The sequence below is a fragment of the Alligator mississippiensis genome, chromosome 3 (genome assembly GCF_030867095.1).
Source record: "Alligator mississippiensis isolate rAllMis1 chromosome 3, rAllMis1, whole genome shotgun sequence".
Classification (NCBI taxonomy): domain Eukaryota; kingdom Metazoa; phylum Chordata; order Crocodylia; family Alligatoridae; genus Alligator; species Alligator mississippiensis.
In genome coordinates, this window is record NC_081826.1 from 123,975,730 (window position 1) to 123,989,230 (window position 13,501).

Here is a 13,501-nt window from a genome sequence, read left to right on the forward strand (position 1 = left end):
GCTCTGCAGAGAGGAGAGGGAACTGCTCTAGTAGCCTGCCTCTCCATCAGCACCCTGCCTGATCCCCACCACTGTCATTGGAGGAGAGGGCACACCCCCTTGGGTGTATCTGGGCTACACAACAGAAATTCAGTACACATAAACCACTTTCAAAATGGCTGAAACCTGTTTAAGATGAACCTGGATGGATGTAGTATCAGACCTAACTGATTTGGGTTAAATTGGTTTATTGAACTTCTGTCCCAGATCCCTGCCAGATTCAAGTTAACTCTTAGTCCCCCAGCATCCCAGGATGCTTTGCACCTCCCCTGCAAACCTCCCTTCACAGGGATTCTGCTTTATACCCAAGAATGATACATCTCCCCTTGAGAGGAATAAAATAAAAAATAATAGCTGCCGCTAATTATAAAAAGTTCCCCCTCCCCCTCATGGTCATTTTGACAGCAAATGTGAAAAAAGCATTTATTATAACAATTTGGTAAAAACATTTTCAAAGCTTGAAAACTGAAAAGTGTTCAATGTTCAGCTGTGGGGTTTGTTTTCAGATGTACTGACAAAAATCTAACTCTTGGAAGAAAACAGATACTTCCTGTGGCTGGTGGGGAAACAAATTTTCTACGGAAAAGGATTTTGATGGAAAACTTCCCACTTCATTTGCTAATAATAACAACAAATGAAATATTAACACAACCCTAAACAGATAGCACATTTCCAGCTCTTTCCACACAGGGAGTGCCAAGCCCTTTTGCAGAGATCCGTGGCTTTAGGTGCAAAACACCAGCAAGAGGCATGCTATGGCTACTGAGTGATATGCCCAAGGCTAGAGTGGGGAGCTTGTGACAGAGCTGGGAAGAGCAACCAGGACTCCAGCTGGGTTGCACAACAGAAGGGAGTGTTGTGCTTCCCTTGATAAGGTAAGCAGCTTCTCTGCCCTCTTACAGAGAGTGATGCCTTCCTCTCTCTTGCTCCACCCAGAGCAGGCTTGCTTGCTGCTACCAGTGGTTCTCCATAGGCAACGCAGGCATGAGTCCAGACTTCCCAGAGGCTCCAGCCTCAGCCACCTCTCCCTGGTGCCTGTTACCAACTCGAACCAGGCAAGTGGCACTCAGAGCTCTGTGCAAGCACTGTGCTGCAAGGGGAGGGGAATAGCTTTCCCAGGTGCTGCAGCACTGGGGTGCTGAGTTGGACACTGATGAACTCAAGAATACAAAAACAGGGAGGGAACTGGGCAAAAGGACGTGTTCTGCTTCAATCAGGACTCCATGCAACAACCCCTTAGTAAGGACTTACCTGGCTCATGAGGTGATACAAATGGTCCAAAGTGAGTGAGGATGCACACTTGGCCTATTCGTGGTAGCAGGGAAGGGGGAAGAAATCCAGCCCGTCTTGAGGGGTGCACCCCAACCTTACAAGGGGTGGTAGGATGCAGGGCCTATCACGGGGTGGGGGGGAGGGCAAGGAAGGCCATTTGGCCCGGGCCTCTCATTCACGGAGGGCGTCAAATTTAGACTTTTGATGTTATCTCCAAATGAGGTTATACATACAGACACAGAGATACACTGACAGGATTGAAAGAAGAAGAAAGCTAGAAAAGCACTAGTTAAAGAAAAAAGGAACATTTATTACAAATTATTGCATTGTATTTTGAGCCTCAAAAAATGGAAGTGGCCTGGGCCTCTCTCGACCTCTGAGTGGGCCTGGTAGGATGTATACACAGTTGGGGATGGGCTCGAACATAGGCCGTAAGTGGATTCACACACAGCCTGTGGAAGGAGCACACATGTCCTGGGGCTGAAGTGCATGCAGTGTGTGTGGGGAGTAGGATGTATGTGGTCCATTGGGAATGTGCACATATGGCTGACACAACTTGAGGAGTTGGGAGGTGTTAGAGGGGGATGTACATGTGAGCTGCAAGGAGTTGGAGGGATGCAGCTCATGGGGAGGTGGTGGAGAGGACTTTGTATGTATGTCCTGGAGAGTTGAAGGCCCTTCTGTTCACTCAGCAGTGGGGGAAAGCCAGCGTCCACCTTCCCTGTGCAGATGGAGGAGGATTCAAAATCAGGGCAGAATATTGCCCATATAGGGACCCCCTGTGTCTGACTCTGTTAAGATCTGTGGGTGAAAAATGCTACTGAAGAGCTTGGTAGTGTTAGTTTGCGTCAGTGATGTTGTTTTTCTCACCTCTCCCTCCGTGTTCCTGGTTCTTCCACCTTCAGCAAGTGGAGGAGACGTTACTGGTAACAAACACCACTCCCAGCACTTGGCAGATGCTCGTGCTGCAGCAGCATCTCTGCCAACAAGGGAGCAAGGCCTCTGCCTCAGACAAAGTGTGGTCGTGGATAAGCGTGAGACAGGAGTGTGTCTAAAGGCGGGTTTCACGTGTGGTGGTAGAGGTGGGGCAAGTCTTCCACACACACCAGGTGAAAGTGTCTAATCTCAGTAAACTGGCTGCAGGGGCAGGGGATAGGAGCAAGCTGCGGGCAGCACAAAGGAACAGAATCTGTCAAGAGTTTCTCCCCTTATCATCTCCCCAGTTCCACTGTATCTGGGCCAGGAGCAGGTATTGCAGTGCTCAGCCTCTTGTGTGCTGGGGGAGGTCTCAGAAAGCTGGAGGGGGAAAAGGATGAAGCTGTCACACAGTGAGTGGGCAGACCAGGGGAAGGAAATCAGGGCCACAGCCATGTAGAGTGTATTTGAGAGATGGGGAACCATAGAATATGTGCTGGGAGGGGCAAAGACGGAGAGACGAGGGCCATCTGAGTCTCTGTGTGGGGAAAGAGAAGTAGGAGACAAGATACCACTTCTGGGGTTTGCATTTCCTCCTGTGCCACAGATGCAGAAGTGTTGCAAGTTTCTCCTGCCGGCTAGGAGACTGCACACTGCTCTGTAGGTTATGGGTGTTTGAGTCTTGCTAAATGGAGTCTCCTGCTGCCCTAGTGGCTGCAGTTTTGCTCTCACTGAAGGAGGAGATGGAGGAGGAGGGAGGGGATGTGAAAGTGGGTCAGGAATGTAACTAGACTCTGCCCCCCCCCACCCCCGCCCTTGCAGACACAGTCGGCGCAGCCTTAGCGATGGAAAGCAGGCATTTCACTGTTGATGTTCCCCAGCCCGACCGGCTGACGGTTACCAAGGGATTCTGAAGGATGTGTTTCCCTGTGACCCTCTGAGAAGAAAAACTTAGTTGCCTGAGTAACCAAGTTTGGCTTGGATGCAATGATGCAGTAAATATAGGTGAACCTTGCTAATGGAGGAGGAGGAAGCTGGAATTGTGTCGGCTGGATAACAGTTGCAGCTTGGCTGTAGGCACAAAGATGAACTACTTTAAAAACATTCCGCCCGTGCTGGAGTTAAATGCACGAGTTAAATTTCCTTCTGTAGGAAATCCCTCAGAATTGATCCCTGAGATATAATCAACTAATAATGAAGTATCTGTAGGAATAATCTGTCTTTCTGATTGCCTAGGGCCTAAACCTATTTGGTGCTGAGCACTCCCTTCTGCCAGGCAGCACCTTGGAGGATTGGCCTGATGTTTTGTTTTTTAATCTATAGAACTGTGAGGGCTGAAAAGTCCACTTTGGAGTTGTTTTATTTTCAGGATCATTACTTTCTAGTTTTCACTGATAACAAGTACTTCCCTGGCTAACAGACAGGCTGCATCAGCCCTGCTGCTTACAAGTGTCAAACTCGACACCTTAGAAGTTGAAAACAAAACCAAAAGAACAACGAAAATATTCAACTCTAAGCCCAGTCACTCAGTGTTCCCCCCCAGCTTTTATTGTCTGGTTTCCATCTTGTCTTATAGTGAGATGGATCTTTATTCATAGGGGCAAATCACTGCTTTTCAGAGTAAGGACAGAACTGAAAGGCAGGAAACACAGGAGACAAGAACTATGATACATCAATTGCTTTGTTACTCTCATTGCTGGCTTTTTTATAACACATGTATTTCAATAAATCCCTGCCTAGTGGACATGGCCATGATTCTGCGCTCGTTTAACACCAGGTTTACACCACTCTCACTTCCTCACTGGAATTGCTTATTTATACTGATATAAGTGAGAGGCTCTGATGCACTTGGAAGGATGCAAGTGCCATCTTTCATTTCAGACCTATGTAGCAAGTATCCATTGGATCAGTAGCTAAACCCAGAAATGTGTGCATATATTTCATAAAATGACAGGAATAGTTTACAGCTATTGCCATTACTTCAAATTATTGCCTTTTTTAAATTATGAATCAACAGGTATTGATGTAAACAAGATACATATCCATTTAGTTTCTCTCTTTTGTTAGAAGCTAGGCTAGTTTCTCAGTTTTTAAATGCAATCATGCCCTTTGGTTCAAGGACATATGATGACTCATTGCTGCGCTTTTTGTGGGAGATGATTACACATATTAGGTGTACTTTATTAAGTCAGTTGCTGTAAAAAGTGAAATTTAAGAATAAAAAAAGTTTACATCAGGGTAAGTGACTTGTGGTAAAATGTAACTAATTGGTTCTACCATTAGTCATTTTTTTAAAATCCAAGCTAATTACATGTTTAAATACTCCAAGTCAGATTCTTCCCTTCTGAAACTTAATTGAAATAAATAGAGCAAGGATGAATTTAGCCCATTGTCTGTAGTCATTGAAAATATTTAGACAACCTTTATCCACAATTTTAAGATAAATAATTGCTTTGGGGTTTTGTGTTTATTTTTGTGGACAAGCACTGATGTCACTTAGTTTTGTTGGATCCCCTGACACTAGCTCAGACTTACAACACCATCATTGGGCCCAGTCTTTCACATGATGCATTAGCATAGATCTCTGCATCCATGTGGAGTCTCACTTTTCTTGGTGGGACTCCACACTTGTAGAGCTATACACAAGGTTAGACCCTACAGTTCTCCCATTGCTGAGGCAACAAACTACTACATGTCTCCTTTGCTTCCAGATACATGTGGCAAGCTAGTGGTTTATACCTATGAAGATCACAGCTATTGTAGAGGTGAGGCACTTTTTGTGATAATTCCTTTGCTTAACACATTTTGACACATTGGGGTGATTCTTTGTTGTTCTGGGCCCCCATTATACCTCTTTAATATTGTAAAGGTTTATATAGCTTGAGGAACCTGCTTCTCCCTACCTCTCTAAATGATAAAACTACAGGGGTGATTTAGTGAAATGGCCAAACATCGCCCTTAGTGTAAAGGTAATGACAAGTCTGATGTTGGCTAGGACGGCTGGCAGAAAGCTACTGCTTTCTAGCTATTCTTGGATGTAGCAAAGGCTGTTTCAGTCAAGTGTAAATATCAGCGACCTTGAGGCTGCTCTAATTTCTGCTTAGAGCTGGGCAGATCCCCAGCAGGCCTGCTGATATGAAGAGGCACAAAAGTATCTTAAAGCCGTACCACACCAAGTCCAGTATAGCTATAATGGAGGATTAAGTCTACAGTTTGCAGGAGGCTGATATTTGACTATGATCTCAGAGGAGGGCATATACCCAACTTGTGTATATGGGTTTAGCTTGCCTGTGAGAGGCCAGTTAACAGAGAAATTGGGAAAAGGGACATAGATTAATTGTACAAGTCATTGTTTCAGGTTCATTTTCCATAAGAAGTTTGAACTGTAGATAATTAGAATGCTTCTGCTTTGTTTTTTGGATGCCCTGTTCTGACTTATAACCATGGTTCTTGCTAGCTAATTGCTTACTTGGTTTACCTAGACTTTATACACAAGGGTGGCAAGTGTTAGAAAAGCACTTTACCAACCTGTACGAATAGATTAGTCTAAATGATTGCATAAAATACCGCTCTTTGAAATTATTTCAAACACAATGTACTCTGGGCTTTTTTTAAACCATCATTTATAACACAGTCCATGCAAAATAGTTTATAACTCAGCCTGTCAACACTGGCTAGAGAAACCACACTGCATCCCACCAAGGTCATTGATTGGCTTCTGCATGAGGGTGGATTGGGCCCTATTAAGAAACTTGAAAGGTTTAGCTACAAGTCATTTTTAAGTTTTATTTCCTAAGTGAATATCTTGCTTTTACCTGCCTGAATTGCAGAAACTTCTCTGTAAACAGGATGAAACAATAGCAGCAAAGGTATGATCCTCCAGCACATTGAATAGGGACCTCAAAGCCTATTACCATTTTAATGATGGCATTGTTAAACAAAGCGGGTTCAAGATTAAATCGTTAACTAGATTAAGAAAACCATGTTATTTGTGGAGTGTTTTACCTTTAGCAAACAAAATACAATAATGTCCCATTTTCTTTTTGAAATTCATTAATGCAGCTTCAAAGCTGCTTGCAGTTGTATACTCAGTCTCCGAGTACTCACAAAACAGGTTTAAAAGCAGACACTGCAACAGGATGTGACAGATTTTCTGCAAAACAGCTTGTACATCCCTGTAGTTTTTAATAACTGACAAATGAGTGTTTCAGTTTGTAAATCAGCACCTTATTTTAAAACACATTGATGAGTTTGAACTCCACAAGAAAGTCTTAAGAAAGTTTTAAGATTCTTCCACATTTATCTTATTCAGAATTACTTCAGTGAGCTTTTGCTTATCAGTACTGTAAAGATGTGTTAGAACCAGTCTGACAACTTTCTTCATAATGCCATGTGCTGGAGGGCCTTGAGAAAACAGTTTTGAAACAATATCAGACTGAACCACTGAGTTGCTTTGAACAAGAAGAATATTCATTAAATGGCTTTCCCTGAGTTTTCCAGTGTCCAAACAATAAAAAGGATATATTCTGTGGTTTATCACCTGTCTTCCCATGAGATGCTTCATAAGGAGCTCTAATGATTTGCATCCTGTTATTAAGAACTTGGTGTAGTCAAAACTTTAATCTGCTGTTCTGTTTTTCAAAACTTTAGTCTTGAATTTACTGGATCCCATTTCAAAAGAGACATATAAAAGTCTTAATTACCCACCTAGTTCCTCTTATTTTAATGCACTGTAATTCAGACAACACCCAAATGAAAGGCTATGCAGTGACTGGACCATGGGAGATGGAGGGGTTTTTGTATTTAATCAAAAACAGTCACTCCAGCATAGTCCTAGTTTCTCTGGGTTCCTGTTAATTAAAATTCAGTTAACAGAAATGTGGTTTCTTTTCCCATTCACCCTGCCCTCCTCTGGAAGACCAGAGCAGAATAAAGGGATTGTCAGACAGGTCTTCCAGTTTACATGCTTTAAAGGGATTGTGAAAGTCCCCTTCTAAAATCACCTAGCAGTATTTGCTTTTGCTACATATTTGGAGTAGAGGGACCTAGACAAGGCCTTTTCAAAGCAGGTTTATCCCCTCAATGTGTCCTGTCCCATCTCCTGTTTTTTGGAGTTTTTTTAAAACCTATTTTCACCCTATTGTTCAGAATCCTTGTCAACTGATGCTCTGCACTTCTGAAAATTCACAAAAACTTTGGAAAATCTTTGGAAAAAGCAGGATTGTATATTTTGAACACAGATTTTTTTTAAATCTCAACTCTCACCTTTCAGAATATACACTTCCTAACATAAAAAGCAAAGCAAAAAAACCCATTTTTTTAAATCACGGTTTCCCAGCTGCTGACTTAGCTTGAAGCTTAGCAGAGCAGACCAAGCAAAAGCTAGAATCTTCCTGAGAAGGAAAGGTTATCTGGCTTAACGAACCTTCCCTATTTTGGTTTATCTTAATCCCACTTTCCTGCTTTTCTATTCCCAGGTTTCTTAATTCCCAGGTTCCCAGCAGTATAGGTATTTAAGAAAAATCAAACTGCAAGATAAAATTATGAATTGGTTTGTTTAAGAACTTAGAGCCAACTTAAGAATTCAGAGCAAAACACTATTTATTAGTAAACAGCTTGCACCAGTCAAGTTGTGTGCAGAAGTATCTAGTAGAAGCTGGAGGGGAAGACATCTTCCTCATTTCCTTAGGCCACTAATGGATGAGGAGCTATTGTGGATATATTATCACTCTGAAGTCTTGACATGAGTAATACTTATGCCTCAGTCCTTGTTGGGATGGGGGTGGGAGGACAGCCAATGGATCGTGTAAACTGGCTGGTATGCCTGCTGACACACAGACAGGCTTCCTCCTTAGGAGTCCTTCGCCATCCAACAATAGTCTACAAGTGGGCTTGGGTACCTGCAGCCTCACTGCCTGGGTTTGCTTCCTTGGGAGCCCTTCAGTTAGTCCTCATGTCAGAAAAGAATACTCCTTGGCCCAAATAAATGAGTACAGAAACCCTTTAGCCTTTCTCCAGGCAACAGAGGAGGACCTTTTAGCGCTGGCCCTTCCTAGAGGTAAATTCTACTGAGCTACTACATGCTCCTTGCTTACAAACTACAGCTTCCCCCACTCAAGCTTCTTGCTCATGCTCCATGCTTTTCATTGCAAGCTAATTGCCCACAGCTGGGCTGTAACCCCAGGGCTGTCTGCCTCCGTTAAGGGGCAAAGCTATTATAGATGTGCATATTGGAAGATGCATTGAAGCATCATTCCTGGTGGCTGCTCTCAAGTCCCTTATGATACCATGCAGGAGTCTACACAGAGCTGAACTCTGCAGTAGAAGAAACACCTAAACATCTTCCCAAGATTATTCCTCTGTGTAGCATACCCTTCCTGGTTCCACTGAGCCTGTGGACCTCCTTGCCCAAAAAGTAAGAGGCAGGGATTACTCTGAAGACAATCACTGCACAAGATAAAGCTACCATATTTTCTCACATACAACAAGCACCTTTCCTCCAAAGAACAGCTCTTGGAAATTGGACTGTGCAATATATGCAAAAAATAGGAGCAGGTTGTGTCACTTACTGGGTAAAACACTTACTGGGTAAAATTAAAATTAAAATCTGCAGCACTTCACAGGGAACAGAACAATGTGCAGCCTCAGCTCCCAGCTGCTGCTACTTAGTTACTTACTACGAGGAACGATTTTTTTTGTTGCTGTTTTTCATTTTGCCGTTCTAAAACAAGGTATATATTTTAATCTGGAGTATATTGTATGCGGAAAAAAATATGGTATTTGAGCTAAAATATGCCTTTATCTCAATCCTCCTTCACAGCCTTTTCCTATGGTATCCTTCAAACTAAATTTCTTCCACTTTAAAAAAGATGTTTGGAAGAACATTATTGATAACTCTTGTGTGAGTGACAGTACATGTTTAGCACTTTGAAGGGCCCTGTCAATGTGTCACTATCACTTAAGGAAAGGAGGAATTTCTTCTGGGAAAGGAGCCTTCTGATTTAAGCCGCTTACTTGTACTACACTGTCACAACTGTACTGGAACACTTCTGCATTTGTTTGTTCCTTTCTTTCCTTATTTTCAGTCACAAAAACTGAACAGTCCTTTAACACACTCTGAAAAGTGCAAGATTCAAGCGTAGTTTCTGGGGAGCAGATGCTCTGCTATAAAGCTTGACTTAAGAGTTGAACCATCTTAGTTGTTTTGGTTCAGAAGGTATTTTTTAAAACTTTTTACCAGTAAAAGCCCCAGTGTGTATCCAATTATTCCATTCTAGCTCACTCTACTTCCCAAACAACCTATGTTGGTATAAGTAGACCTGGACTCAGGACAAATGGTTTATGCCCCAGCTCTGACACTGGCCTGTTGGCTGATCTTGTACAAGTTACTCCCAACTCTCTGCGGCATAGTTTCTCATCCCTAAAATGGAGATAATAAGATTGACTTCCTTTGCAAATATCATTTGAGATTTGCTGATGAAAAGCCTTTCTAGTAGGCAACTTTTGATTCCCTGAATCATGGCGTACATGTAAGAGGCTTAGTCAGATGCCTGATGAATCCATTTGTGGCTGACAAGCCCAATTCGAGAGCGACAAAGCCTGTTACAAGTTTCAGAGATCCATAGGTTGTCTGAGTTGGAGTCCAAGTTTATAGCATGCTGCTTTCTCTTTTCTCACTCTGCTTCCATCCTCTGGATCAAAGCCGCTTCATGTTGAGCTGCACCTTGGGCCTAATGTTCCCTCCAGATCAAATGGGATTCTGAGTACTCCTCCCAGCTTTCTACGTTGATGCTAAACGACTTCACATAATTTTTCCACACATGATGGTACTGCCATAAAGGGTGACCCCACTTTCTAGCACCATCTCAAATCTCACTATAAAAAATATTCTTGGGGATACGGTCTCCTCAAGTCTCATAGATTCACATCTTCACCTTAGCTGATAGTTTGCTGTTATTCCATGCACATTTCTGTAATAGCATGAAATTCTTAGCTGCTTTTCCAGTTCTTTTAGTCAGTTCAGTCTGAAGGTCAAGATTCCTGCTGATTGTAGAACCCAAATAGCAAAAACTGTCAACGATGCCAAGAGATTTATCCTCCAGAGTGATGTCAGGTATTGGTTCATCCACCCCTTGGTACATGATCACAGTCTTCTTGAGACTAATTGCCATCCCAAAGCTCTTGCGTGACTCAGAAAATCTGCCCAAGGGATTCTGCAGGGAAGATTCACTGTGAGCAACCAAGGCCGCATCATCCGCAAACAGGAAATCTCTCAGAACCAGTTCTTTCACCTTGGTTTTTTATCCAAACCTTGCAATGTTGAACAAGCTTCCATCTAGTCTGGTTCTAATAAGTAATAAGTAGTAAGTAGTAATAAATAATAAATAACAAAAATAAGTAGCTCATATACATATATCTATAGATATATATGATAAATAATTAGCTCATATATATGTATGTATGTACATATATGTACGTGTGTGTGTGTGTGTGTATAAAAAATAACTGTGTCCATATCATGAGAGTTCTTCCACTTTATGTTAGTATAATAAAAGCAGCAAAGCTTCAGCAGAGGCAAGCCCTAGCATCTCCTACTTCTTAGGCAAGTAAACATGCATCATCATCTTCGAATACAGGCTTGTGCAGTGTGACATCATAGCCAAGCCTTCATAAGATCTTGTTAGGATCTTCTAGCAAAGACATGGAAGTGAGCACTAATTTTTATTAAAAAAGAAAAAAGCAGTTTTTTCCTTTAACCAAACATGTTTTGAGAGAGTTTTTGTACATTGTAAAGAAACAATAATGGGATACACACATTTCTTTCTGTTGTTTTTTTAATCAGAGCTTGCTCTCAAAACTACCGAGTTTCTAACTGAGGTAAGTGTAAGGTGCATCATTACAAAATGCTACATCACTTGCATTTCTTTTCCTCAAAACTGATACTGGGTGAGTTACACAAGTTTGGAATTCTCACAGGTAGGTGTGTCAAAATTCTGTAACTTCCCATTTTTTACAGCAAAACCCGGAAGCTAATCACAAAAGATTGACAGAGTGCAATGAAAGGGCAGTGTTTCAGAAATTTAGCTATAGCAGCCACTCTGCCCTGTTTCCTTGCTGGTAAATCTGATCTACATTGTCCATGCCTAACTTGGCATCCAGGTTGCTTCTTAAGAAATTTATTGTAATTTGGGGTGAAAATTCTTTAAATCCATTGCACTGGTTATTGATTTTAAACCAAGGCAAAAAATAAGCTTTGCAAAACAACAAAGCATTATGAGAAGACAACACTTGCTTCTCTATTGTAGGCCCTCTCAAATATGCAATGGAGCTCAATGTAGGAGACATCCCTAAGGAAGTGCAGGCTGGGTCCACAGTGAGAGTCGACAGTCAGAATCCTATAGAAACCTGCAACAACAACAAAAGGCTACTTGGGGCATGTCTACACTGCCTCCAGTCTATGCTATGAAGCTCTGCAATGAAGGATAGCATACCTTCCCCTTGTGTACTATGCTGACAAACAGAAGTAGCACAGCATCTATAGATCAGTGCTGGGCACTCACATATAAGCACTCTCGCAATGGACATGCTGATTAGTAAATTTGCAGTGCTACCATACAGTATGCACAGAGCAGGAATGCCATATTACACTGTGGCATTCCCTAGCATGGTCCAGATTCTAGGTCTTCCCACCTAAGTTAATAGCAGGTAGACCAGTGATTCTCAACCAGGGTGCTTCAAGACTATCCAGGAGTGCCTCAAGTCTAGAAAGGTAAGTACTGATCTCCTAAACTGTTGTGTTGCTCAGGCATATTATTTAGCTAACATTTTATTGGGGTTTTTAAGCCCTTTGCAGTCATATTTGAAACTCATGAATGTACGCTATCTGATATTTTCATCTTCAGTCTTTTTTTTTTTTTTACAACTATTTTAATTTTTATTCTGGACATTAACTTCTCACCATACTAGGAAATAGGATTCCTGTTGCATGTATGTAGCAGACTGTTCTCTTCTTTTGCATAACAGCAATAATGGAGAGCTCTTCTAACAGATCATTTCATTACCCTGTCTCCAAATCCCTATTATGGATTCTCTAAATTCTGTTTCTTTTAGTCAAAGAAAATTGTAGCAATCAAGTACTTTTCTTTTTTTAATGATTCTTTAAAACTGTTTAGACTTGTGGCCTTTTAACTTATATCACTCTTCTTTTACAGCTTACTCAAACCATCTCCTTGTTAGGTTACTTGTATCTTTAAAAGCTTTCTCTTCATTGCACATGCTATGTTTTACATCCCAGCTTATCACATCAGCCTCTGTAACCCTTCCCCATGATTTAGGCTTAACTGGAAGGAATTTAACTTTTGTTTGTAATTGTTTCTCAAATATTTCCTACCTCTCTGCAGCAGGTTTTGCAAACTGTGTAGGATTCCACGCACAATTCCTTACAGGGTATCACATTTAAATAAACTCATCCTTCCTAGTTTTAGGAGAGCAGGCAATTTTATCACCAATAACTACATTTGCTCAGGAAGTTTTCAACAAAAGTTAAGTTTCTTCTGCTCACCCCCCTTGTCCCCTGTCCCTAACATAACAAATCCTAAACCTTACAAAGAAATCCATTGGTGTTTCATTAAACTTTTATGGGACAGGTTTCTTGGGTCCAGGAAAATGGGTAAATCGTTGTAGGAGAGGGAAGGAAGAAGAGAGGTGGAAGAGAGTGAGTGTGTGTGTGGGGGACCCACCCCTAACTTCAGAACAGATATTAGTTTGATATGTAGGGCATTTACCTGAGATGTGGAAGAATTTTTCTCTCCCATCTTCAACAGTGATAATAGTGATATGCATTGACACACACTTCTCATTTTAGGTGACTACAATTATACATCTAATATTCTAACTCAGACACCTAAAATATTGCATGATATTTTTTGCATTCACTGAAATAACACATATGCTCCATATTCCTGAAAAAGAGATTGCTTATTTAGATGCCTAATAAACAGGAAGTTGAGCATCAAACTGAAGGCATCCACAATGGAAAAACTGGCCTACTTTTCTCTTCTACCTTCTAATATAGCTGAGGCACTGACCATTAGTAGAAGCATAGTGTTTGACCCAAAGGATTACTGGTTTATTGGATCATTGGTTCATTGGCAAATCATGTGTACTCACTCTAGTAATTTCTACCATGTGAATATTTCAGATTGAGTTCTGGCTACTACACTCTGCAAAACAAATTTTCCAACTTAGTTATCACAGTTGTCTTATTTCCTAGACT